Source organism: Melanerpes formicivorus, unplaced genomic scaffold (genome assembly GCF_026170545.1).
Source record: "Melanerpes formicivorus ecotype bairdi unplaced genomic scaffold, bMelFor1.0.p_v2 SCAF_17, whole genome shotgun sequence".
Taxonomy (NCBI): domain Eukaryota; kingdom Metazoa; phylum Chordata; class Aves; order Piciformes; family Picidae; genus Melanerpes; species Melanerpes formicivorus.
In genome coordinates, this window is record NW_027142369.1 from 38,387 (window position 1) to 65,973 (window position 27,587).

The 27,587-nt window shown below is 41.1% G+C and overlaps 1 long non-coding RNA gene across 1 annotated transcript; it reads left to right on the forward strand.

Annotated features, from left to right (window-relative positions):
• Window positions 1-267: 267 nt before the first annotated feature.
• On the forward strand, window positions 268-27,198 carry LOC137446262 (uncharacterized). The gene is made up of 3 exons (XR_010988601.1): window positions 268-501; window positions 1,855-1,979; window positions 27,070-27,198. It is a non-coding gene; the product is annotated as an uncharacterized lncRNA (long non-coding RNA).
• The last annotated feature ends 389 nt before the right edge of the window (window positions 27,199-27,587 follow it).

Here is a 27,587-nt window from a genome sequence, read left to right on the forward strand (position 1 = left end):
TTTGGACCTAGCAGAATCACCCAAGAATGCAGAAATGGGCTTTGCTGTACTTCTTAAAATGTTGCAATGCATGTTTTTCTGTGAGCTAGATCAACTCTGTAGGCTGAGTCAGAGGAAAATTCTGCTTGCACAGTATCCTTTTTTGTCCATTTTATGGTGACTTGCTAACACCACTTCAGCTTAAACCTCCTTCAGCTCCTTCTGCTTTCCTAGAGTAAAAGTACAGCAGTAGTTTTTATTCCATGTGCAGGAGCTCAGAGGAGTAAGTCTTACAGGTATGCACATTTGAATCCTGTTGCTTACTATCAGTTTACCATCTCCTGGAGCATCATGCAAGCAATAGTGCCTAAGCTTAAGTGAGGAGACGAAGAAAACTTCCACATGTTACTGAAAGTGCAGAAGAGAGCTTGAAGGAAGCAGAAAATAATAAAGCACACTGGATTTGGCCAAGACAGTAAGAATTAATAACCTGACTTCCAACAGCATACCATGGGATCTACGGTAAGTACAGCTATTGCCAGTTGTCTGTCAGGTTGTCAGTTTCACATGGATTTGACAGTTTTGAAGGTTGGTCTCCTTTGAATCTACTTAAATTCTTACTATATTTAAACAAAAGAAAAAGAGGAAGAAGCTCCTGCTGGCAAAGCTACACAGAGCTCACAGAACAGTGGGAAGGGAACTTTCCAGAATATGGATGTCTCTTTTTCCAGCCAAACCAACACTTGCTGCTCAGATAACGACAGCCAGTCTCAGGCTGCTTCTTTGCTGCAGCTGGACAGGAATCCTAGCAGTGCAGGTCCTACTTGCACAGTTACTCCATCATCCCTCCAGCTCCTGCACTTACATGAGAAGTAACATGTACATGTAACAGTCCCATACTGTGCCTCCACTTGAGTCAGTCTTTCTGTGCCAATTGCTGTGCATTAGCAGATCTTGTACATTGAAGGAACAAGAGCCAAACCTGTCTCAGCTTCTAGTTGTTTTGACTAAGGAAGTTTATGCAATGCAGGAAGTTACAGTTTCCCAAGTCCTTTCCATAAACAGTGTCTTTGGTGAGCACTTTGCTCCTCTATGACCCAACAGAATCAAGGGCAGTTAGCATATAAATAATTTCATGTCTGTATTTAAATGTTTTGGTGAATCTGGGCCTAAATTAAGATAAAAACTTTCCTAAAATTATACATTCAAAATCTTTGTGCATGCCTCAGAAGATTAAGAACTAATGATATCTCTCTAATAGCTCAATTAGCATTCTACATGGATTCCTTCCTTTTCCTATTTAGAGTATTTACACCTTGTAAAATATGTGCCTTACTGTTAGGATTTTGGTTTGCTGTAATTTTTGCTTTGGGGTTTTATTCCATACAAATGTATGTGGGTTTTTTGTTTTATGCATTAAGGGTGATCAGTTTGGGCTATGATAAAGGAGGGCCTCCTTTAAAAGACTTCCTTTTATGAACAGAAAATCTCTAGCATAGGACAGGAGAGAAAAAAGAATGTCACCTACTCTGTGTCAATCAAGATTACATCCTAAAACCTTTGCACGTGTTCATCTTTTTGCTGGATTCACACAAATTCCTCCTGCTGTATCTTATTATGGCATTAAAGAATTTGAGTAATTAGATGCTGAATAGAGCTCAGTTTGTCTTTCAAGCAAACACACACAGCCACACAGCAGTAACAAATTCTCAGCACTTGTACTTATGAGCTTTTATCGTAACATTTTCCACTCTGATAAAGAGAGTAGAAATATACAGCACGTGGAGACAATTTTAACTTCACATTTCTTTTTCTCTACTTCCATTGCCAGTGACTACACTGGGTAAACACACATTCTAATTATACCTTTGGCAGGCATGTCAGAGCACATTTTATATAGCTGGGTCATGTGGCATGGGCTAAACACACTACTCCAGTCTGAGGACCTTTTGAGGAGACAGGCTGTGCCCATACTCCCTGAGCACACAGTGAATGCACAGGTAAGAACAACAGCACAGGAGTTACCCTCTGGCTTTGCCTTCCAGTAACACAAATCCATGCAGCTGTATTCCACTCTGACTCACTGGCCTCACCCAGAGCCTGTGACCATATAAACAGGACTTCACCCAGCACTGTTCATCAGCCTCCGCTTTGCAACTTTGACACATGCACATGATGCCTCTTGCTGGAACTTCTGCACCTGCTGCAGCTGGCTTGGAAGGGATCAGACTTTTAAGAACTAACTAGGACATAATAGGATGGGACACAGTTCTCGATGACCAGGAGAGCTTGGGATTGCAGGCCTCTCCCTCACCCTAGATGAAGGGGAACAATCTGCTTAGAACACCTCTGCCACATCACCTAGACTTACTCCTACAGCAGAGACTATTAAATGCAGATCTCTTCCCAGCAAACAGAGGAGGGAGAAAAAGATTTGCATGCACCAGAAGGACTGCTTTGTGTTCTGCAGAGGGAGGATGGACGTTGTCTCAACCACTCTAGCATAAGGGGTCACTCTGTGCAAACAGTTGGAGCCCGCCAGTAGCATGATGGGTGTTGTCCTCATGTCCATAAACACTGCAACCTGCTCATTCCTAATGCCTGCAACCAGTCCTGCAGAGACAGAAAAGTTAATTGTCAAGTGGCCAGCTCAAGTGTACTCAAGTCTACTACCCCCAAGTGGCATGGACAACTGTTACCCTGAGATCGTAAGGCAGTTTCCCAGAAAGTATGCAGGCAGTTTCCCAGAAAGAAGGAAAAGGGCCAAGAGATTAGATAATTGTGCCTGGCATAGAGGGCCTCTGACAAAGCTACTGAGAGAAGATTTCACTTTCTGTCCTACAGAGCCTTGCTGAGTACAAGGAAGAATACAAGAACATCATGAAAGAATGTGCCCACTGATCATGTAATTCCTGTATTTTCTGGATTAGGATATTGATTGCCTTTTGATCAGTACTATCTATCTTGTGCTCTCCTGGTCACGCTGTCCTGCTAGACAGGGAGACAAACAGGACTATTTCATCACACACTAAACTCCTGATGGTTAGGGGATAAACAAGCTTTCAATCAACTCATTAAGTCTAAGTGTACCATGTCGTCCATGGGGCCCATGAGAGCTTTTCCATCCAGAAGAGATTCTGCAAATAGAGCCCTTTATAGCAACTTCTCAAAAGCTAGGCAGTGAGCCTGTCTTCTTGATGGGGAGACACGTCTGAGAAGCCATCAGAGTTTATTTTGCAGAAGAACCTGCAGCACATTCACAAAGTGCAAACATCTCCTAGACACTCTTTTTTCCCCCTTTTCTGTCATGACGCAGCTCTTCAGCCCCTCATGACTGAAGTCTTCTCCCCAGGAATATCCATAGGCTTCAGCCCCTAAAATGAAACCAAAGGCTAGTAAGTGTGACTTTTTTAATAACTGGGTTAAGTGCATTTGAGAGGAGCTCCCTCCTAACCTGCTAGAAAGACTTCTCTCCTGTGAATATAGTGGCTCTCCAGGGGCACCCCATTACCTCAGTCTCCTGCCCAGTGCCCACTCCACACTGCATTCTGGACCAGGGTTTCTCCCTCTACACAGGATGCCTATTTCAGCCTACACATGAAGGCCCATGAAGGTGAAGGGAACAAAACCTAAAGGAATTGCCAGCATCTAAAAATTCAGAAAAATGCAAGAGGGTGTATTATTGTAGTGCATTATTCATTTTACAGATGGCTCATTATTGCTCAACAAATTGCAAACAGAGCAATAAACTATTTACTTCAGCAAAGTAACTGAAAAGAGTATAGCAAAAAATCTGAAGATTACACAGGAAGATCTTAACATGAGAAAAAGGCATATAAATACCTTTACATTTTGCCATCTATTCTCCCATCAATTCCTGCTTCTCGCTATCCACCAGCAAGATGCCAAGTTTGCTGGCAAGCATCCAGACTAGCAACGTCAGAATGTTTGTCAAAGATATCTCTGGAGAGCTGGAGTGAGGTTAGGCCTAGTACAGGTTGGATATGTACTGTTTGCCTGTAAACCAAAGTAAGTTTTCCCTGCTATAAGGCTATTTAGTTTCCCCTTTAGTAGAAAATCTTGACAGATATTAAGCTTGTATTCTGTAGAGGTGGATGAGGGATGAGGATGAAGACAAGCTGAGGGTGCTGGAGTTTTTCAGCCTGGAGAAGAGAAGGCTTCCAGTACCTGAAGAGGGCCTACAAGAAGGATGGAGAGACTGTTTACAAAGGCCTATAGTGATAGGACAAGGGGCAATGACTTCAAAATAGAGAAGAGCAGATTTAGATTGGATATTAGGGACAAATTCTTTACCATGAGCATAGTGGAACAGTAGAACAGGTTGCCCAGGGAGGTGGTTGAGACCCCATCTCTGGAGATATTCTAAGTGAGGCTTGACAGGGCTCTGGGAAGAGTGCGTTGAACTAGATGACCTTTGGAGGTCCCTTCCAACCCAGACCATTCTATGATTCCATACACTTGTGTGAAACACAGGTGAATAGCACATAGATATACACAAAGTAGAACTGAGCATCTCTAGTTTTAGCATAGTCAGGTAAACTATGCTGTTACTTGGGTCAGGTATACTACAAGGAAAAGTTCTCAGGGTAAGCCTGAGCATATCAACAAATGTCCAGATTTTGCTCTTCAACTGGCAGATCACAAATTTAGTATTGAAGTAGTCCAGTGTTTATGCAGTCAGAAAATCCATTCTATTTCTAGTTGTATTAGTGGGAATATAAACTAACGTTTGTTCTAAGACGTTGGACACAAGTTAGGTTTTTTGTTCCAAAGGCAGAACTTTTGAAAATCCCACCTAATATGAGTGATAATACCTGCAACAGAGATTCCAGTTAGCTTTTTACACAAATAAAAGGGGAAAAAAAAAGAGAAAAGGCTGCAACCGGGTATGTTTTTAAAATTCAGTTACTAAAGTGTCGTTAAATCAATTGACTATAAAACACTTCTGATTGACAGCATCACATAAACACCAGTAATTACAGGAATGTGCATGATACAAGTATTCAATTTTATATTTGGCATATGTGGGTTTGTTTCCAGCCAACTATCAGAATAAGTAAATTGTTTTGGTTCGGGCTGGTGTTTCATACCAAGGTCTTCACAACTCTCACAATTTATAGTGACCAAAAGTCACTATAAGTCACCTCATTAATATCGTCATTGATGATCTGGATGAGGGGATTGAGTCAGTCATCAGCAAATTTGCAGATGACACCAAGTTAGGAGCAGATGTTGGTCAGTTAGAGGATGGAAGGGCTCTGCAGAGGGACCTCAACCGACTGGACAGATGGGCAGAATCCAATGGGATGGCATTCAACAAGTCCAAGTGCCAGGTACTGCACTTTGGCCACGGCAACCCCATGCAGAGCTACAGGCTGGGGTCAGAGTGGCTGGAGAGCTCCCAAACAGAGAGGGACCTGGGAGTGCTGATTGACAGCCACCTAAACACGAGCCAGCAGTGTGTCCAGGTGGCCAAGAAGGCCAACAGCATCCTGGCCTGCATTAGGAATAGTGTGGCCAGCAGGAGCAGGGAAGTCATTGTGCCCCTGTACTCTGCTCTGGTTAGGCCACACCTTGAGTACTGTGTCCAGTTCTGGGCTCCTCAGTTTAGGAAGGACATCGAAACACTTGAATGTGTCCAAAGAAGGGCAACAAGGCTGGTGAGAGGCCTTGAGCACAAGCCCTATGAGGAGAGGCTGAGGGAGCTGGGGTTGTTTAGTCTGGAGAAGAGGAGGCTCAGGGGTGACCTCATTGCTCTCTACAACTACCTGAAGGGTAGTTGTAGCCAGGAAGGGGTTGGTCTCTTCTCCCAGGCAACCAGCACCAGAACAAGGGGACAGAGTTTCAAGCTGCGCCAGGGGAGGTTTAGGCTCGAGGTGAGGAGAAAGTTCTTCACAGAGAGAGTCATTCGTCATTGCAATGTGCTGCCCAGGGAGGTGGTGGAGTCACCATCCCTGGAGGTGTTCAAGAGGGGATTGGACATGGCACTTGGTGCCGTGGTCTAGTCATGAGGTCTGTGGTGACAGGTTGGACTCGATGATCTTTGAGGTCTCTTCCAACCTTGGTGATACTGTGATACTGTGTGACACTGTGAAAGTGCTGAAAGGAGACAATCCAGATAAACTTTTGTGTTTTGAATGCCCTTGCTACCAAAATCTATGATACTGAACCCAAAAGCTCTTTAAAATGTTGTTTTTAAATAAGCAGGCTGATTAGTTTGTTTACTGATTTTCCTGAATATTGGCAGTGAAAGAAATCTGATCTGCAGTTTCTGAGTCTCATGTATTTCCCTGATTAATGTTTCAGATCTCACCTGGAAAGTTTTGCATTTGTCAAGAGCTGATATAATAGAGTGATAGTTACCTAACACTTGAATTTGTAAGTGCTTTAATAATCTGAATTTAAATTTTCTGGGCTGTCTGCCTCAGGCTGATACTTTGTACAATGTCAGCATAGATGGTTCTACCTTTCTGGTGAATGATTCATAGAAAATGATACTGTTTTGTCCATGATAAAAAATTCTTACACATTTTCAGATGGTTCAGTGACTTAATGCTTCAGAACTGCAGACAAAATACTAGAGTAGCCCCTGGTAGAGAGAAATTCTTCTTCGTTCCCTAGGTAATTCATGCTGGTAAGGTGGAAAACAACCTGACACAATAAGGTCTACAATGGCTGTGTACATTCAGTACATTTAAGAGGCTAGTACTTGAGTATTTCACCCATAGTTAGAGCATCCTACTACAGGTTGAACTGAGCTGACAGGGCGGTTCTTTCCAAATACAGAAGGAGATAGACTGAAGAGAGTTAGAGTGAGGGTCTGTAGCCATTAGCACATGGACAGTACCAGGACAAAGCTTCCTGAATCCTATAGTTCCTCCATTGTCAGCAAATAGCCATGAAATCCCTTCATGAAGTGCTTGTCTCATTTTGCCTTTAGTGGCTGGTTCTCAGAAAGGATAGCTGTGTGTTGCTAAGGTCAGCTTGCACAAATGGTAGAGGTCTGTGCAAGCATGTCTAAGTTCCAGCTCTATTGATGATCCATGAGATTCAATGTGGTTTCATATGATGGAGTTCAAGAAATATCACACAAAGAGATTATACTAAGAGAATATTATCCCTGCAAAGTCAAACACTCCAGAATTTAAAATGCCAACAGTCACACTGACATAAAATCTTAATTCATTCTTTTCTTTGTTGCTCACATAGAGCACAAGATGAGGATCTTGCTTAAAAATGTGGGTACAAACAGGTCCCAGGAAATCAGCCAATAATGCCTTGTACTTAGCAGAGCATACCTACATAATTGTGCTGAAGAAGACTCTGCAGCCTAAACATAAGGGCAACAACACTTATGTTTTACCATCCATTCACATACCATGAAAATATTTTGCAAAATAAAGCCTAGTTTCAGGAGTGAGGTAAATCTTCTCATTGGCAAAGGTGCTTCACTACAGGTAAATTCAAGCCTGTTTCTTGTGTGTGTTTGTCTCTGTGGTGGTTTTAGGCTATGTCTTTAAAATTTAGTTACAGATTTTGAGCAGAAAAGTAGAAAAATATAAATAAATCACCATTGGGTGTAAAAAGGAAAACAAAAGATTATTCCAGACAAATTCATTGGGTAAATATCTGGAATAAGACAAGCTGTACCATAACAATTCTTCCCTTTTCTGATCTCTGGCTGCTTTGCTTCGCTTGGGATAGACAACCTGCTTATTGGCTGGCTTTGGCTAAGTCTAACTTCTCCTCTCTCTTGTCCCTTTTGTACAAGGGGGTAGGGGAGGCAGGGAGGGAGAAGCAGGGAGCTTTCCTTGGTCTCTTGACCAAGGGGGGTTTTGTGTTGAATGTATCTGTATAATATTGTAAATACTGTTTATTTTGTACATATTCATTGCATTCCATTGTAGAGTGTAGTTTTTGCTTGTAAATACAGCTTCATTTGCTTCTAACTGAGTTAGTCTGGCAAAAGTTAAAGCTGGGGGGAAACTTCAACCCACCACAGTCTCAAAGAGGCAGAAAATGACTTGGTGTTTCTAGGAGTGTGTGACTGATATCCCCTGCTCCTGACCCTTGGTTAGCATAACTAACACCATTTTATGAGGCAAAGACATTCTCTGTGACCAAGTCAGTCATGTATGAGTTCCCTTTCTGCTCATTATTAGGCCCTGAAGATCCTGTGAACCAAGCAGACAATCAAACAGATTTATTCTTCTCCTCCCTGCCAGCCTCAAGGTTCCTAGGAGCCAGGATGATTAGTCCCTTCCTTACTGGCCTTGAAGGTCTGAGGCACCCAGCCAGAGAGGTGCTGATGATGATCCCATCACAGAACAGGGAGGTGTAACACCACACAGAGCACTGTCCAGAAAATCAGGCAGTTAGAAGTCCTGGATGGGTCTAGGTGGTTAGAAACATGAGTTACACTATAAATTCTGTATTACACTACTTATTTATCATACTACATTGATTATGCTGGTAGGAATCTCATGCAACTCCAGCCATAAATTCTGTGCTGTAATAATCATAATACCCTGTTAAGAAAAGAAAGTTTAAGTTGTATCTACAACTTGTCACCAAGAATCTCTACCAGAACCTGTGTGCTCCCTTAGTGTCAGGTGACAGCATGTCTTAGTCCTATAAGAATTAGTAGAAATTGTCACTATTGTGCTATGTAAACAATCAGCTCCACCCTCAAGCAGAAGTTGGAGTGTCAAATAAACTGTAAATGCAGAATACAGAAAAATACAGGTGCTAGGTTATACATACACACAGCTTAAACCCAAGAAATCCAAGCTCTGATGTATAGAGACTTGAGCTTAATTTCCAGCATTTTTGGTGTTGCTGCTCCTTGATGGAATTCTAGCTTTCACTTACAGTGATGATTATGGATTTTATAAGTCTGCATGCAAATAACTAAACTGATAATTCTGGATTATACATGATAGATGGATAGTAAAACCCCACACCTCCTGATGTCTGGAAATGTTCCACTGTTAGTGACATTACAATTGATCTTGAATTACAGTATCACAGTGGAATAGAATAGAATAAACCAGGTTGGAAGAGACCTTCAAGATCATCGCATCCAACCTATTATCCAACACCACCTATCAACTAAACCATGCAATCAAGCACCCTATCAAGTCTTCCCCTGAACACCTCCAATGATGGTGACTCCACCACCTCCCCAGGCAGCCCATTCCACTGGACAGTCACTCTCTCTGTGTAGAACTTCTTCCTAACCTCCAGCCTAAACCTCCCCTGGTGCAGTATCACTGTATATTAGAGGTTGGAAGGGACCTCAAGAGATCATTTGGTACAACCCCCCTGCCAAAGCAGGATCACTTAGGGTAGTCCACACATAAATGCATTCAGGTGGATTTTGGAAGTCTTCAGAGAAGGAGACTCCGCAACCTCCCTTGGCAGCCTGTTCCAGTGTTCCATCACCCTCACTGTAAAGACGTTTCTCATCATGTTGAGGTGAAATCTTCTATGTTTAAGTTTGAAACTGTTGGGATTCTACAGGAAGGCTGCAGAGGGACTTTTCATACATGTGTCTAGCAGTAGGACAATCAGGAATGGTTTTAAGTTGAGGGAGAGTAGGTTTAGACTAGATTTTAGGAAGAAGTTCTTCAGTATAAGAGTGCTGAGATTCTGGAATAAATTGTGGATGCCTCCTCCCCACAGGTGTTCAAAGCCAGATTAGGCCTTGAGCAGCTGAGTTTAGTTGTGAGGCAACGCTGTCCATGGTGGGGAGGTTGGAGTAGATGATCTCTGAGGTCCCTTCCAATCTGAGCCAGTCTAGGATTCTGTGATCTACAGAATCACAGAATGTTAAGGGTTGGAAGGGACCTCCAGAGATCATTGGGTCCAACCTGATAATCAAAATCCTGAGTTCTGCTTCTGATGAAATGGGCACTCTTTGCAACTACCCACAGGCTGCTAATAAAAAATTTACTTAATAGAACATAATTTTATTTTCCTGACCTTCAAAGAAGATTAGGTACCTTGGCTTTCTGTACTCCAGGAGAAAATTAAATGCCCCAATCAGAGAACTGAAAAGAATGAGTGGTGAGCTACACAAAGATGCATAAAGGGAGAGAAATGTGAACTGCTGAAATCCCATCTTCAAAGTAAGAACTCTGAGTACCAGGCTAGTGAGTCATGCCCCTTCTTGTCTGTCATTCTTCTGGAGCCATATATCTTGTGCTCCTTTCAGCATAAAGGCACAGAGCCAATGGGAAGAAAAACATTGCCCCTATCCAACCACTTTGCTCTTAGGGCAGGCTCCTAGCGAGGAAGGTGATGATACAATTGAGCCTCTTTAAGCAAACTAAACTGAGGGCCCCAAGAATTTTGTTGTTAAGTGCTCTCACCATTGGCTAAGAGGGTAAGGCAAGAGCTCTAGTGCCGGTTAAGGTAACAACCATATAAAAGGTGATCCTTATAATCTCATTTTAAGAAGAAATTAGTTATGATTCCTCATGTAATATTTGGTCCTAAAACTAGTGTGTAGTATAACATTCCATTGTTAAACAGGTATGATATTTCTACCCAGAAGTGACAGTATTTTAGCCATGAACAAGCAGCCACGTTGTGATGGGATATTTGTAACTGGAAAAAGGGAGGGGATCTGATTGTTGATGACAAAAATAGTACTTCTCCCCCCCTGCCCCAGTTTCATATCTTGCTAAGACAACACAGATAAATCATTATCATCATCATAATATCTCACATTTCCTTTCCCACATATCTTCCTTTTTTTCCCCCTCTGAGCAAATGCATACAGTTACAATGGGCTTAGCTTTACAATCTTGATAGGGAGCCATCTGCCCAAGCAGAAAACAAGAAAATTAGCAGCAGAATGGATTATGACTTGATGCTATTATGCTTTTCATATTGAAGTCATAAGCTTTTTCTTAAAATAGTGCAGAAATAATAAATTCAACAGGTAATTAGTATTTCAGGCTTGGCTTCTTCCCTTGTGACCATCTTTAACAGGAATTTGCTTTTACATTTACTGGGGGAATGACTAGCTACTGATACTGAGGCAGATACATTATCTTGGTTGATATTTCCACATCTTTATGCCATTAAGTGTGTGTATATATATATATGTTAATTTAAAAAGGCAGTCGTTTTTTTTCCTTTCACTGTTTTTTTTTTCTATTTCCCTTGCACTCTCTCTTCCCTGAGCCATAAAAAGCAGAGGAGTGGATTGAGAGCTGTCGCATAGAGACAGCCTCCTGCAGTACCTGCCCTGAATACTAATCAAGTGCTTCCAGTCTGCAGGCTGGGACGTGGATTCAGTCTTTCAAGTCAGCCCAAGGCTGAAAATAAAAAGCTATAAAACTCACTCAGCAGAATGGAAAGCATAAGGTTGCTGGGATATTGTATTGTGCAAGTTACATTCATGAATACAGTGAAAAGGACTAAGAGAATCTGCTGTGATGAAAAATGCAATGGATCAGGGGAAAAGCTGGCTGTGAATCTGAATTCCAGGGACTGATTTGCTTTCACGTCATCTGCAATATTTGCCATCTCATTGTTCCCCCCCTCAGCATATTCACCCTGCTCAATATATTACACACAACAGTAGTAGTCAGTACTGTGCCTTGTGGCACCTCACTATTAACCTTTTGTCACATTGAAAATCTCACAGTTATGCCTTTTAATCAGTAGCTAATTCATGGCAGTATTTTATCTGTGACTTTAATAACTTTCATGGCTTTATCTGAAGCTTTACCTGTGAGATTCAGATTAGTTAAGGTATAACTCCTTTGCTCTGTATCACCCCATGGACTTGTGTACCCTCAGGTTTCTTACATGGGCTTGAACATGATCTTCTACAGTGGGAGGGTCTTTATTCTCCCTGTCCCTGCCTTTCTGAAGTAAAAGACCGAGGTGAAAAAGTTGTTGAGCACTTCAGCCTTCTTCATATCCTGGGTAAAGAGACCGCCTCTTTCCTTCTAGAGAGAGCTATACTTTCCCTAGTCTTCTTTTTACCACTAATGTACCTACAGAAGCTTTTCCTGTTGCCCTTGATGTCTCTAACCAGATTTAATTTTGTTAGGGCTTTAGTTTTCCTAAGCTGATCCCTGTATGCTTGGACAATATCTCTGTATTCCTCTCAAGCTACCTCACCTTGCTTCCACCTTTTTGGTAGGTCTCCTTTTTGGGTTTGAGTTTGTCCAGGAGCTCTTTGTTTATCCATACAGGCCTTCTGGAGTTTTTGCCTGACTTCCTCTTTGTTTGGATGCATTGGGGTGGAGGAGGCAATCCTTGAATATGCTTTCATGTCCCCATAGTCCCTCCAGGGCTTTACTCTAAGGCACTCTACCAAGCAGATCTCTGAAGAGGCTCAAGTCTGCTTTCCTGAGGTCCAGGGTAGAGACCCCATGTATAATGTCACTAGTCCCTGCCCTCCTGACTCCTAAGCTCTCTCTGAGGTCCTCATCCATGCCCAGGCAGGGCTCCATGAATTCCAAATGGTTACTGACACAGAGGGTGACACTCTCTTCTCACTTCCCCTGCCTGCCTAAAGAGCCTGTATTCTTCCATTCCAGCACTGCAGTCATAGTAGCCATCCAACCATGTCTTTGTGATGCCAGTAAGACCAGAGTCCTACAGGCATGTGCACACCTCTAACTGCTCTTGTCTGCTCTTGTGTGTGAACCTAGGCAGTGGACTGCTATGGAATCAGAGATGACATCTGGATAAGCTTATTCTGATGATGCAAGCATCCTAAAACTCAGGATCAGATGTCCCAAATTTTTGTCCTTTAAAGGGAAAAACCTTTAGTTGTGAGAATGAGCATATTTCACTGTAAAAATGATGCTGTTAGAAGCTCTGACTGGAGCACAAAGGAGTGTTATAGCCTGGCTGCCAGAGAAGGGAGCTGGGAAAGGTGTACTGATTGCAGAGTTTGCTCTGTGTTAGCATTTTTCTCCAAACACCTAAGAGTTAACTCTGGTTTTTGGACTGGATACTCCTTATAAGTCATCATTTTTGGAGAAGGCTAAAAGAAGGGCATCTCCATCAAAGTATTTTTGTTCAGCATTGGATCAAGTCTTTCAACGCGTTGATGGAAAATGTACCAAGTTCAAACTTCAAATGCTTGTTTTGTACTTTAAACTCTCTTGTTCTGGTATAGATCATATCCAATCCAATCTTCAGTATAAAATTAACAAAGTAAAATATCCTGGGTATACTGTTGTGGATATACGTGGATATATTGATCTCCTGTATGCATTATATTTTAGAAGCTGTCCAAGTATATGTAAACCTTCTGAGACCCCAGGTGGCCTCTGTCAAGAGAAGAACCTGAAACAAAAGAAAATCTTACTCTGACAGGGATTCTTCATGCAGTAAGTTTCCCAGAAGGCATGAACCACCCTGCTGTAAAAGTGATCTCTAAGGAGTAAGTTCTCTAGATAACTAATGCACCTGTAGATGTTAGCAACAAAGATAAAACCATTGCCAAGCAGTTAATGATAGCCTAAGGACTACTGAAGATCTGAAGGATAGCAGCTTGAAAGGCAGTGGTCACAGCCCACCAAGAACATGATGTACTTTCTTGACTTACTGAGCTATAGATGGAAATGATTCAAAGGCCTAGAAATGCAAATCCATCCTGAACACTGGCAGGATTGATTACTCTCCTCTAGTAAAGCATCCAGAATTTCCTTCTGCTGAGATATTTGTCCAAATTGCAGAGATCTGAATCCAGTAAATATAAATTGTGTATGTGTATGTGTTTGGAAAAAGAATACAGAAATTTAACTGCTTCTTCTTGGCCCTGGCAATGTCTTCAATGATTCACATTTGCACCATGGCCAAGCAATACTCTTCAAGGTTTTATTTCATCAGCAAGATACCAGGAGCAGAAGGGGATAAGACCTATCAGCTTTGGTTCTGTTTCTACTCAGAATCACCATTCTTTTGAGACTTTCAAATCAAATGACCCAGAGAAATGCAAGACAAAGAATCACTGTAAGAAGATAAAGTAAACCATCTCTCTGGCTTTAGATCTCTCAGTCATAATCATGAATTATATCTAGATTGAACTTTGGCTTTAACTCTGGATTTCAGGGGCAATTTGGATTTCTTTTTTAATGGGGCAGAACAGGGAAAACTGCAAGAGAAGTGGTTTTTTGTGTTCTCTGATTAGGACTGGCAGATTCTTGTGCTCTTTGCAGGTAGCTAGTTCCTAAAAGAGGACTGCTAACTGCTGTCACTTACAGAACTGAAAAGATTTCCTGCAAAAGCAGAGTTTGATTCAAGCCCTGAAAACTGGCTGTGAACTCTGTGGCTTTCAGCATTTCCAAAACCTTGTCTGCCTTGAGCTGAAAAGATCTGAGCAAGTCCAGTTTCTCAGATGAACAGAAAAGGAATGCTCATCTCTCTATTTAAGTTAATATACTAGCCTAGTCTCTGAAATATGAGTCAGTAATGCCTCCTGAGAGAAACCATCATGCTTAAAGACCACCGGCACCACAAAATATCAAAGGAACCTTGACGAAATGGTTGGACACCTCCTTAGCCTTCCCTGAACAATTCCAGATACTTCTGAATGCAAGAGCCAGCCATGAACCACAGTGAGTCTGTGTCTGGCCATAACTATTCAATAATTGGCAGCCACAAGTATGGGGAGAGACAAAGAATAAACCTTTCCTCCAAACATACTCAATTGTTTGGACACCGTCTCTAGGGGTCGATGACACTTCTCTCTGTTTTAGACTTGCAGTCTTGCAGCCAAAACCACAAGAAGACAGGGTAGGATGCAGGAAATAAATCCGATGCCACCCTTTTCTGGAAATTATTTTACTGTAGCTGTTTGGCAACTTTTTTAGGTTTGTAGACCGGAAGGTTGTCAGACTGAACAACTCAAGAGACAGGGAAAGGAAGAAGTTTCATCATCAGAATTTCTATGCATCCCTGCCCCTCTTCTCCCACCCAGTTTAATGGCTGTTAGCGCTCCTTTAGGGCTTTTTTGGTTTTAACATCCTTGATAAAGCTACACAAATGGTTAGATGAGGAGCCAGTACTAGACAATCTCTGTACTACTACATTTAGATGAATCTTTCATGTGCCGAGGATGAACCTCAAATTCCTATTCCTCCTGGCTGCTTGGAGCATCTGAAGCCTGGCAGATATTTTCATGTTAGGCTATGGTAGCAGGCTGTGTAGATAAATAGTTCCATATCCAGCAGGATGACCAGGAGGGTTTGTACATGTCTGTTTTCAGGCTGCTTTAGACTATGTCCGCTACCTAAAAGGGGTCTACAAGAAAGCTGGAGAGGGGCTTTTTACAAGGGCATGTAGTGACAGGACAAGGGTTAATGGCTTTAAACTGAAAGAGGGTAAATGTAGAGTAGATCTAAGGAAGGAATGCGTCACCGTGAGGGTGGTGAGGCAACCTCTGGAGAAGTTGTGGATCCCTTATCCCTGCAAGTGTTCAAGGCCAAGCTGGATGGGGCTTTGAGCAACTTGGTCTAGTGAAAAATGTCCTGCCCGTGGAAGAGGGTTTGGAATTAGATGATCTGTAAGGTCCCTACCAACCCAAATCATTCTGTGATTCTGTGATTTCCTTCCCCAAAGTTGTGGTGTGCCCAGCTTTCCCACAGATTCTTTTCTGGTCTTTCCTATCTTCCTTATGTTTGCTTTCCTTCTAATGAAGGTCTGATACAGGCAGACACAAAAATTATTAATTGGCATAATTCTCTGTGAGTCAGGGACCAGAAAGCAGTGCCTTAAACAAATCAAAATTAGGAAAAGCCTTTGAGCATCTAAGAATGCTGGACCTGCCACGTCCCAGAAGTTACTCTGTATGCTATGACACAAATGAAAGTTACACACCATGCTATTTTTCATTTCCCACGTGTTTCCCTTTTATTCATCTATAAAGTAAGGACTAGGGGGAATGGAATGAAGCTGGAGGTGGGGAGATTCAGGCTGGATGTGAGGAGGAGGTTCTTCACCATGAGAGTGGTGAAACCCTGGAATGGGTTGTCCAGGGAGGTAGTCGAGGCCCCGTCCCTGGAGGTGTTTAAGACCAGGCTGGATGAGGCTCTGGCCAGCCTGATCTAGTGTGGGGTGTCCCTGCCCATGGCAGGGGGGTTGGAACTAGATGATCCTTGTGGTCCCTTCCAACCCTGAATGATACTATGATACTATGATACTATGACCCAACTAACCCAGGACTGGCATCCAGCAGTCCAAGGACATTTACTAATTCTCTCTACTCCCCCATTTTTTTAATAGCAGGGACATTTAATAGCACCTTTTAAGGCTTTGAATAGAACCATCAAATTTAAGTCTATATATATGGTGGACAAAATAAAGATCTTGCTTAGCTTCCGTTTTCCCCCTATATCAAACCCCTTTGCCCTCTCTTTCTGTATCTAAGTCAAAATAAGAAGGTTTTAAGTGATTTCTGGCACAGGGAGTATACTTGGCTATCAGTGAACTTGCAAGGTGTGCCACAAGACACTGAAACCATCTGAAGATGTATTCCCCTGAAAGAGGGTGATGCCTGAATTTCTACGCACTGACAGATAAAGAATCTTTTCTTGCCAGAAGAATGGATGATAGATGAATAGAACCTTAGCAGCAACTGCCCATGCTAAGGAATACCTGGAAGAAAAGTCAGAAGGTGAACTCTAGAGCTACCTAAACTAGCAGCAATGCTTTCAAAGATGTTCTCTTGCTTAAACACGATTTTTATTAAGTGGAGTTTCAAAAGAATAATGTGAAGTGTAATAAAAGAACAATGTGACTCTGAGAGGTTTATGCCAACAAGATGGGATCTACAGATTAAAAAAATTCAGTGACAGAAAGTTGTCTTTGAACATTGACTTCCCTCACACAAAGGACTCCTTTTCCTGGACTCTCATTTAGTTCAGAGAAAATGCTTCCTAAAGATGTTGAGGCATTAGTTACTGTTTGATTATTTGACATTTCCTCCAAAGATGACAACTGATGGCACCTTGGCCAGACAAACTTAAGCAGCACATTGCTATAGATGAATGATCCAGTCAGTCCAGATGCAGGGAACACTGAGATAGGATCCAAGGCTAGTGACTAAACAGATTACAGGAGCTGCTCTCTTCCATTTCATCTGACAAATTCTAAACTGGAACTCACTTAACAGTTCTGTGTCAGGGGTAACACACATAAACCCCTTCCTGGTTTGCTCTGCATTTAAATTCTCCCACTGTGTGAAAACAGGAAAGTAGCTCCTACATGCTGCTTGAACTAACAGCTGTGACTTGTTAGACTGCTAGAAAGAAAAGATGAAAACTCTCTTCTTAGTAGGGGAGGCTATAAAATGAAAAAGCAGGGGTAGAGGGGAGAAGGAGGTACATTCTTCCCATGGAAGAGAAGAAGAAACTAAAAAAAAACCCTGTAGGCCATGGCTTCCCTACAGCTTTTCCTAGTCTTGCTTTATAATTCCTCCTTTAAAAGATCAAATGAAAAGATGCCACACATAGCCACAACTATGTGATCTTCAGGGAGATGGTCTATTTTTTTAGGTTTTAGAGTAAAAACTTGAAAGACTATGTTCTCAGGCTAAGAAGTGTGTCCCTTCTGGACCCCTTAGAGAAAGGTTTTTGACACCATATCCCATGACAGCTTGTTTCTCGATGGCATAAAGGCAATTTCTGTGCCCTGGAATAACAAACACTGAGTTTGGATGTATCTGCCACATTGGGCAAGGACCAGAAAGCCTAAAAAAGTCCCAAATTTGATAACCTGTCAAAAAAATGACCATAAAATAAATGTTGCAAATCTACTTTAAAGATTTTTTTTTTTTTAAATAGATTACAATTTTACAAATTTGTTTCTTCCATATGAAAGAGGTTTGCTCTGAATGCTCTCTAGTGAAGCACTGGCTTAACTGTTTGTACTTTGGAAATTCAGTTTCATTCCCAGCAACAAGTACAACATTTACCTCTGTGTCAATATTTCAAATATCATGGTAACTTATTTCAGATTTTTTAAAATGCACTGAGTATTTTATGAGCAGCATAGCTGCTTCAGTAACTCTGTAAAAGCTTAAAAATGGATAGAAGATATTTTAATTTTTTTTCCCATTAGAATTTCTTACAAATCTTTTTCTTTTTTACACCTTCTACTGGCACTGCATTTTTCTTTTCAGGAAGTAAAAATACTCGTTGGCCTTGAATTACCGTGTGAGCTACCAGGAGAGGAGAAGGAGAGGGAGAGGAGAGGGAGAGGAGAGGGAGAGGAGAGGGAGAGGAGAGGGAGAGGAGAGGGAGAGGAGAGGGAGAGGAGAGGGAGAGGAGAGGGAGAGGAGAGGGAGAGGAGAGGGAGAGGAGAGGGAGAGGAGAGGGAGAGGAGAGGGAGAGGAGAGGGAGAGGAGAGGGAGAGGAGAGGGAGAGGAGAGGAGAGGAGAGGAGAGGAGAGGAGAGGAGAGGAGAGGAGAGGAGAGGAGAGGAGAGGAGAGGAGAGGAGAGGAGAGGAGAGGAGAGGAGAGGAGAGGAGAGGAACCAGGTTGGAAACATCCAATACTATCTAAGCAACTAAACCATGGCACCAAGCACCCCATCCCTGGTTTGGGGTTTTAGTATTACAATCTCTTCTAAGGCAGGGAATGCTTTCATACTTACATTTAAGAGTAAAGAAGTTCAAATACCAGTCATAATAATTTAATAACAACATAACATGATAAATGTTAATGCCTCAGCACAATGTGTCTTAGAAACTGCTCTCTGTAAGAGAGCATGATGACGATTATAAATTTATCTGCAGTGTAATTTAAATGCATCCAAACTCTCAAAGACAGAAAAGCACACAATGGTACTGCACAGCAGCTCAGACAGTGATGAAGAATGTCATGCCCACTTCAGACATTGGAGAGAATGTAGTTAGTCAGCTGGTAACTAACCGCAAAGCCGTGATTAGCACCTCAGCTGTTGAGAGAGAAGCTACCAATCTTTAATAAAATCAAACAACAAAGAACATGGGCTCATCAATAAAACATACTTTCTGAATCATAATTCCAGCATCAATATCATTCATCAGTTCAGTCTTGGAACACAAGACTGGGCACTACAGGAACAAGAACATGCACACTTTCCATCTTCCACAAGTCACTCCCAAGGTCCCCTTGCAAAGGCATGTGTGATAGCACTACATAAGAATGACAATCAAATGCACAAAGCCTCATTCCATCAGCTTTACTTTCCAGCCTCATGCCCACCCCTGGTTTACCCTTAATTTATTACACTTCACCTTGTTCAGATTGCTTGCACCCATTAAGCTCTCTGGAAGACAGTTCTGGAAGTTCACTTCTCTGATGGCAAAAGAACTTCTTTTAATTCCTGTCTAAATGTATTATTTATTAATTCATATCCATTTGATCTTATCCTTTATCTTTAATTCTTCTCCCTACTTACTATTTACCCCCAAATGTGTTTCTAGAAAGTAATTATATCCTCTCTGAATCTTCATCTTGGTCAGTCAAACCAAGCCACATTCTTTTAATCTCATCTCAAAAGACTTTTTTAGCATTCCATTAATGGTCCTTGGAGACCTGTTCTGGGTTTGGTCCAGTTTAAATACACCTTTCTTTCCAGTACAGATGGTCAGACTGATACCAGTAATCCTGATGAAATCTTAACATTATTTTGTCCCAATTATATAAATATTTTCCAATACTCAAAGAAAATGTGGTTTTGACATTTACAGTGACCTTCATCACAGCTGAAAAATACTATTAGTGCATTTATATATGGAGTGGGTCCAGAAGAGAGATGAAGATGATCAGAGGGCAGAAGCACCTCCCCTATGGGACAGGGTGTGAGAGTTGGGGTTGTTCAGCCTGCAGAAGAGAAGGCAGCCTTCCAGTACCGGAAGGGGGCCTACAAGAAAGCTTGCAGTGCTAGGATGAGGAATAATGGCTTTAAGCTGGAAGAGGGTAGATTTAGACTGGATATTAGGAAGAAATTGTTTACAGTGAGAGTGGTGAATTTCTGGAACTGGTTTCTCAGGGAAGCTGTGGATAGCTCCTCCCTGCAAGTGTTCAAGGCCAGGTTGGAAAAGGCCTTCAGCAATGTGGTCTAGTGGAAGATATCCCTGCCCATGGCAGAGGGATTGAAAATAGATGGTCTTTAAGGTCCCTTCCATCCTGAACCATTCTATGATTCTGTGATCTTAATAAACATGGAGGTCTAACTTCCTGCTTCCCTGCTGACCAGTGAGCTCACAGCAGCAGGTTCCTAAACACATAACTCTCTAGTACTGAATTTTTTCTCATTGTGGTGATTCTTAGTGTCAGTCATCTCACTCTTCCTATATTGTACACAGCTTCTCCTTAATACTAGCAATACCTTCCAACCCTCTGTTACCTGCAAATTTCACAAGCACGCACTGGCTTTGCACAAAAGTCACTAATGTGTAATATTAAGCAGTCCCAAGATGAATCTTTAAAAATACCATTAAAAAAATCCTTACATTTTTACAACCTCTTTCAAAATGCCCCACTAAAGTCCTTACCCAGCTTTTAGTTCTAATTCCTGTCCTTTTCTGTTTAAATTATTTCTATGAACACTGTTTCAAACTTTGTTTAAATCCAGATATATCAGGTCCACTGTGTTACCCTTTTAAAATAAATTCCTTATCTTATCAAAGAAAGATGAGGTTTGTCTGACATGATCTACATTCAATAAAACCATCTCATATCTTATCCCATTTTCCATTTACCTCCATTTACATGATCTTGATTACTCTGTCCTTTCAAACTTTTCCTAAGACCTTGCACAACATCAAGGTCAAAACAACAATCCTGTAGTCTTCCCCTCTGTAAAAAAACCCAACTTTTTGATACTTGCCAATCACATGGTACCACCCCAGAACTGAAAGATTAATTGAAAATCCTTGCTGGCAGAGTTGCAATTTCATGTGCCAGTTCTTTCTGGCTCATAAGAGAAGTTTCCTGTTTTCTCAGGATAAGAAGTCTATATTTTCTATATCCTTCCACACTGGTGACAGTCATTTCTATTACCCTACCATTTTTCCCACTGTGTACAGTACCCTTGTCCTTTGAATATCATTATCTTTATTCCCCATCTCAAATCATGAAGACTTAACTCCTTCCACATAATGTCTCTTTTCATATTTAAATGCCACATTAGTGGGAGTACATGTCTTACAATAGCACTGTGGCAGTATGATATAAGAAATGGACTACAAAGTACAAACCAGTATGAAGGTCCACGAACACTGGTTGGCTCAGTGATATTTGAAGAATATCACTACAATAAAAAACCCAACCAACCATTCACAACAACATGTAATTCCCACAATAACATATAATTCCCACAAGTATTTTCTACTACAGGCTCCACAGTTGTTGCAATATTCCCTTTAGTGTGAGGAAAAAGCTATTACATTGATTTCATACCTTTCATGAAAGGAGAATGAGAAGAAAGGTGTTGCAAAGGAACAAGGAGAACTGCTAAGTTTTATGTAGTCAAGTTTTATCAAACAAAAAGCCATGCATTGTAAAATGTGAGTATATAGTTTGCAAACAGAAGAACATAGAGGTTGCTGGCTTGCTATATTTGCTTCTTATTATTCTGTATTGCTTTCTTTGTACTACTACTATTCCATGAGAGAAGCCCATTTAAATTGTTCCTGAAGTAGCATATGGCAGAAAAAGCCATCCCTATAATATGCAGCTGAGAACAAGATGCAATCACTAAAATTAAACCTTATTCTCATTTTATTTAGAGAGTTATGACATGTCCCTTTCTGCCTTTTCAGCTCACAGAAACGTGAAATAACATCCAGAATTCTCACAGTTCTTCAATCACAGTTTTCAGTCGTCCCTGAGACTGCAGAACCATGTACAAAATTTACAGAAATTACATTCTTCCATTCCAGCATCTCCAGGCTCCCATCAAAGACATGGACATACTGGAATGTGTCCAGAGAAGGGCCATGGCCATGAGGATGATCAGAGGGCTGGAGCTCCTCTTCTATGAGGACAGACTGAAAGAGTTGGGACTATTCAGTCCAAAGAAGGCTCCGAGGAGACCTTATTGTGGCCTTCCAATAGCTGAAGAGGGCCTACAAGAAAGGTGTCGAGGGACTTTTTAGTGTGTCAGGTAATGATACAACTAGGGGGAATGGATCCAAGCTAGAGGAGGGGATATTTAGATCAGATATTAGGAAGAAGTTCCTCACCATGAGGGTGGTGAGACACTGAAACAGGTTGCCCAGGGAGATGGTGGAAGCCCCATCCCTGGATGTTTTTAAGGCCAGGCTGCACATGGGTCTGGGTAACCTGATCTAGGGGAAGATGTCCCTGCCCATGGCAGGCAGTTTGGAACTAGATGATCCTTGGGGCCCCTTCCAACCCTGACAATTCTGTGATACCAGCACAATATTGTAATATGCAATTCTCCCCTAAAATGTAAAAGCCTTTAGAATATGGGGTTTTCTCCACAGGAAAGTATTTGTACAATTGTAATCAAATAACTTGTGAAAAACCTCTCCCTCCCTCCCCTCCCACCATCCCTATCCCTTCACAGCAGACTGGGCTCTTCAGTTTTCACTACAGGGTAATTCTCCAGAATTTTTTTCTGTGGCTCTCTATCCATGCAAAGTGCTCACTGTTCTTTTTAAAATGTAAGCCAGAGAAACTTATCCAGGATTCCAGTGCCAATTTCATATCCAAAATTTAAATGGCCTCTCAAGAGGTCCATTTCCTACTCAAATGACCTGTCTTTGCCACATCATTACAATGGGAACCCACACTGAGTTATATGTCCACTGTGACCTTGAAATCTTTTCAGAATCACTGTTTTCAGGGAAACACCTCCTCTTCCTATAGACCAGCAGACAGTATGTTTTCTGTCCCTAAAGATACGATCCTGCTTCTGGTAGTGTTAAAATGTAACTTTCTTTGAATGGGCAGAACTTAATGAAACGATAACTTCATAAAACAATCCTGAAAAACTGCCCTGCCTTCATTCAGTGTTTCTTATTTCTCTCATTTTATTATTCACAAATTTTACAAATACATTCAGTACCATTTATTTACTAAAATAACAAGGAAAATATTGAATAGCATTAGACTTCCACTAGCCGACCAAGAGTATTAGCATGAATCCCTCTGCAAGGTAAACTCCACTCAGCCAGCAGTGTGCCCAGATGGCCAAGAGGGCCAATGGCATCCTGGCCTGCATTAGGAATAGCGTGGCCAGCAGGAGCAGGGAGGTCATTGTGCCCCTGTACTCTGCATTGGTTAGGCCGCACCTTGAGTACTGTGTCCAGTTCTGGGCCCCTCAGTTTAAGAAGGACATCGAAACACTTGAACGTGTCCAGAGAAGGGCAACAAGGCTGGGGAGAGGCCTTGAGCACAAGCCCTATGAGGAGAGGCTGAGGGAGCTGGGATTGCTTAGCCTGGAGGAGGCTCAGGAGTGACCTCATTGCCCTCTACAAGTACCTGAAAGGTGGTTGTAGCCGGGAAGGGGTTGGCCTCTTCTCCCAGGCAACCAGCACCAGAACAAGAGGACACAGTCTCAAGCTGAGCCAGGGGAGGTTTAGGCTCAAGGTGAGGAGAAAATTCTTCACCGAGCGAGTTGTTCATCATTGGAACGGGCTGCCCAGGGAGGTGGTGGAGTCACCATCCCTGGAGGTGTTCAAGAGGGGATTGGACGTGGCACTTGGTGCCATGGTCTAGTCATGGGGTCTGTGTTGATAGGTTGGACTCGATGATCCTCGAGGTCTCTCCCAACCTTAGTTATACTGTGATACTGTGATGACAACTCCTTATTGACAACTGCTCTGTTGTGTTCCAAGCTCTTCAACCAGAGCAGCATGTGCTGACATTGTGTAGGCTTCTTTCTTGAAATAGAATGTTTTAGGTTCTTTTTAGAACCAATTCAACCACCTTATACGAATCTGTATATATTGCTTCTATCAATTAGTAAACAATGCATGTGAATCAAGTTTCTTTGACTAGGCCTCTTTTTCTATAAATATGCTTTGACTGGCATTCATTATAGTTCCATTCTCTTTTTTTTTTCCTATTATTTTTAAATTTTTTAGTAAGTCCTTCATAACTTTCCATTATATTGGCATGGATTGATGCCGGGATAGCAGACCTGCATTATTATTTGAATCACTCTGTTTACCTTCTAGAATGTTAGCACAGCCATATTACTCTTCCAGTTTCAGGGAGAAAATGATTAATTAGAGGTGAATGCAAATTTCACCTATGTTGATCTCTATAATAATAGGATTCTAATCTTATAAATTTTGAGTAGACACTACTGTATGTCACTGTATAAATAGTAAACTGCAGTACAGGTTAGATGGTAGAGGGAAATAAGATGCACTTTACTAGCAGATTTGAGATATATTTTACAACAGCAAAAGAACACTGGGATTCAGATTTATTTATATGTTCTGTTAATGAGAGAATTTAATTTCCTCCCTGTTTGTTTACTGATCCTAGCTTGTGCCGTTCTCATATCGTGACAAACATCATACCCCCATAACTATTCTTTCCCACCCATTCCTTTGGATGTTAGGTAGCTTGCTTTCTCTTCTATTCTCCATCTTAGCAAGAAGAGGCAGCTCTAAGATACACAGAAAAAGGTCTTACAGTTTCTTCTCCGTTGCCATGGCACTTTACAAGAAAGATGGCTGATCTTGTGGTCATGCAGTCCCTTCAGAGAGTTTTTCTAAATGGACCATTTGCCTTCAGAAAGCAGAGCCGTGATGGGGAAGGAGACAGAGAATGCTCAGTGGATTTTGCTGCTAGGTTTTGACAAGCCATTCTAGAATATTTAAAAGCAGCGATTTTCAGAGATCAACAGTTTAACCAAATTAAGCTGAATCACCACAGAGGCACACTGAGCATGCTGAACAGAACTGACATCTTTCAGACTTTGACTATCTATCCATTCTGATTCTACTCTCAAATTTTACTACCGCGACATAAATTGTGACATAACTTCTTCCCACATATGTCATGTACAAAGCTTGTAAATGTTACAAGGAAGAAAAGTAGGTTTAGGGCCTACCTACTGCATTTCTGCACTTCTTCCTAAATGCAGACCAAAATCTGGCAATTGAATTAATAATCAGTGATGCTAGCTAAAAAAAATAATTACAATCTCTAATTATAAAAAGCACAGTATAAGTCAAAGAATATATTTTCTCCCTGTGTGGTTGTAGCTGTTAATTACACATGCATTTTTTTACACTGTGACTGTGACAGTAGACTTGTATGTCTTCTATCCCTCAAAACCACAACATAATAGGTTTTGTAATGCAGTATCTCTGTAAAACTAAGCCAATAAAGTCCTCTGTGTTCTGTCCTCAGCACACTTTGGGCTCAACAGAAATGTGAATGTCTGTCTTATTTCTGGTTAAAGTATGAAGATCTTCTAATCTGAATTCTCTTGACAAAAATGTGACAGAATACTGCTTAGATGGTGCAAAATGGACACAGAGGTGTATTTAGGTTATTTCATGCAATGCAAGCCAACTAGAAATGAAAATTAGGTCAACAACTTCACATGGAGTTCCTCCATGAACTGTTGGGAAGGTGCAATATCAGTTCTATTCCTTAAATCAAGCAAACACGAGACTGATGGCTGTAGGAAAGCATTTGAACTTCCCAAATGTGCCATATGAGAGTGTCAGATGCTACATTAATTCACAGTTTAATATAATCTACCATACAAATGACTAAAGTGATTTTTAAAACATGTAAATAGCTTCATTCTCTTAATTTCCATCATTTGAACAAACAAAAAGATCCCTTTTTATGTTTATCTTTTGAACTAGCAGACAACATCTGTACCAACCTGGACACAATATTCTTTGCTTTTCTTTTCAGACAGAAAATCAATAGCATTAAGTAGGAACTCATTTTTCTCTATGGGTACCTGTATCCATTATTGGATCATTTCTCATGTGCGACGGACCATCTGCTTTAACGTCAAAGTTGATTCTTTTAGTTGTTCCTTTAATTTCTTTCCTCTGTCTCTTCACTTGCAGTATATAATATGAAACTAGAAATTTAAATCTGTCTGAATGAGAGTATTCAGGGCAAAGTGCTTCAATCACTTTTAAATTGCTCACTTTGTGCTACGCTGAAGGTGATGTTCTTAGAAGAAAAGGCGGCTGCAACTTTCTATCAAGTTCAAGCCTTTGCCTTCATTTCTGTCGACTCTTTTTTTTTTCTAAGGTGCAGTCACCAATTGATCTGTCATATTGAGGTTTTAAAAGATGAACTGAGAATGCTCTGAAAGGAGGTTCCTGTTGAAGAGCTACTGGAAGACCTAGAGTAGGGAATTACATTTTCATTGTAGCTAATGTTCAATAACACTGAAGATGTCTCACTTGGAAGATCATAAACCCCATGTTATCTCTTCCACTTCAACAGACAAAGCTTCATTCATTTGATGTGGGGACTCTGAAGAAACTAATTTTCTTTCTGAAATAAGTGTGAATTCTTTTTATCTTATGATTTAACAACTCTTGACAATACTTATGTTTCACTTCAGAAAAAAAAAATTAGCTGTTTTCATAATTTTGGTCTTTCCACTTTTTTCCAGTAAGCCTTCTAGTATTTCCTTTCTTAAGCCAGGTTAATATACATAGAAGTTTAGTAATAATTACCTCTAAATTATGTTCTTGTTGTATTAATGAAAAGCTGAAATCCCCATTAAAATAACCACTTTTGAATACTGTAAAGAATTCTGCAAAGAACACTGTAAGATGTGCTACTCATGTTCTCCAATGATTTATCTTCATTTCTAGCAGATCAAATCCATCCTTAATGACATGATGCTCTTGTTTTCTCCTTCACAACATGTAGCTCCATCCTTGTTCTCCTGCATGCATTACCTGTAAAGCTTCCAGTTCTGTAACTATGTCAATGCTTAGCAGAAAGAAAAAGTATTTTATAGTTTTATAATATATATTTGACAAAGATTTCATGTACAAAAAGGGAGACAGGAATAAAAGTGAAACAAGACCTAACTGCTGCAAAATTATGTTATTTGATTGTTATTTCTTCCCTAGAAAAGAATCCTGGCTCTTTCAAGTCACTGGAGGTTGGGAACTAGCTTTCTATTAAAGAGATCAACGTACACCATGTTTTGACTTACCACCATGCTACTGGGCTATAAGAGTAGTGCTCTACGTTCTCATTTTGTAAGTAGAACTGTGCTAAGCCCTGGTGATCTCCTCTGAAGAAAAAGTAGCTCTTTTCTTTCTGGAGCAGCCCAGACTACGTATCTGAAGACATGTTTCACCTCAGATGTGATTTCCTGTAGATGAAACACCACCAGTTCTCCAAACATTCCCCATAAATCTTGATCACTCTCATTGTTCTCCCTTCAGTTAACTCACCTCCTTTGTGAAGTGTAATGCTAACTGCTAACTATGGTAATCTACTGATGGTGAGTACCATAATTTCCTGTATCATACAGCCTGTGTTTCTGGTTTTGCACCCAAGGGAGAGCTACTCTGTTTTCTAGATCCTTTCCTAAAGACCTAGCCAATGATTCCCTATTCCAAGCTGTTGAAGCTGCTTAATC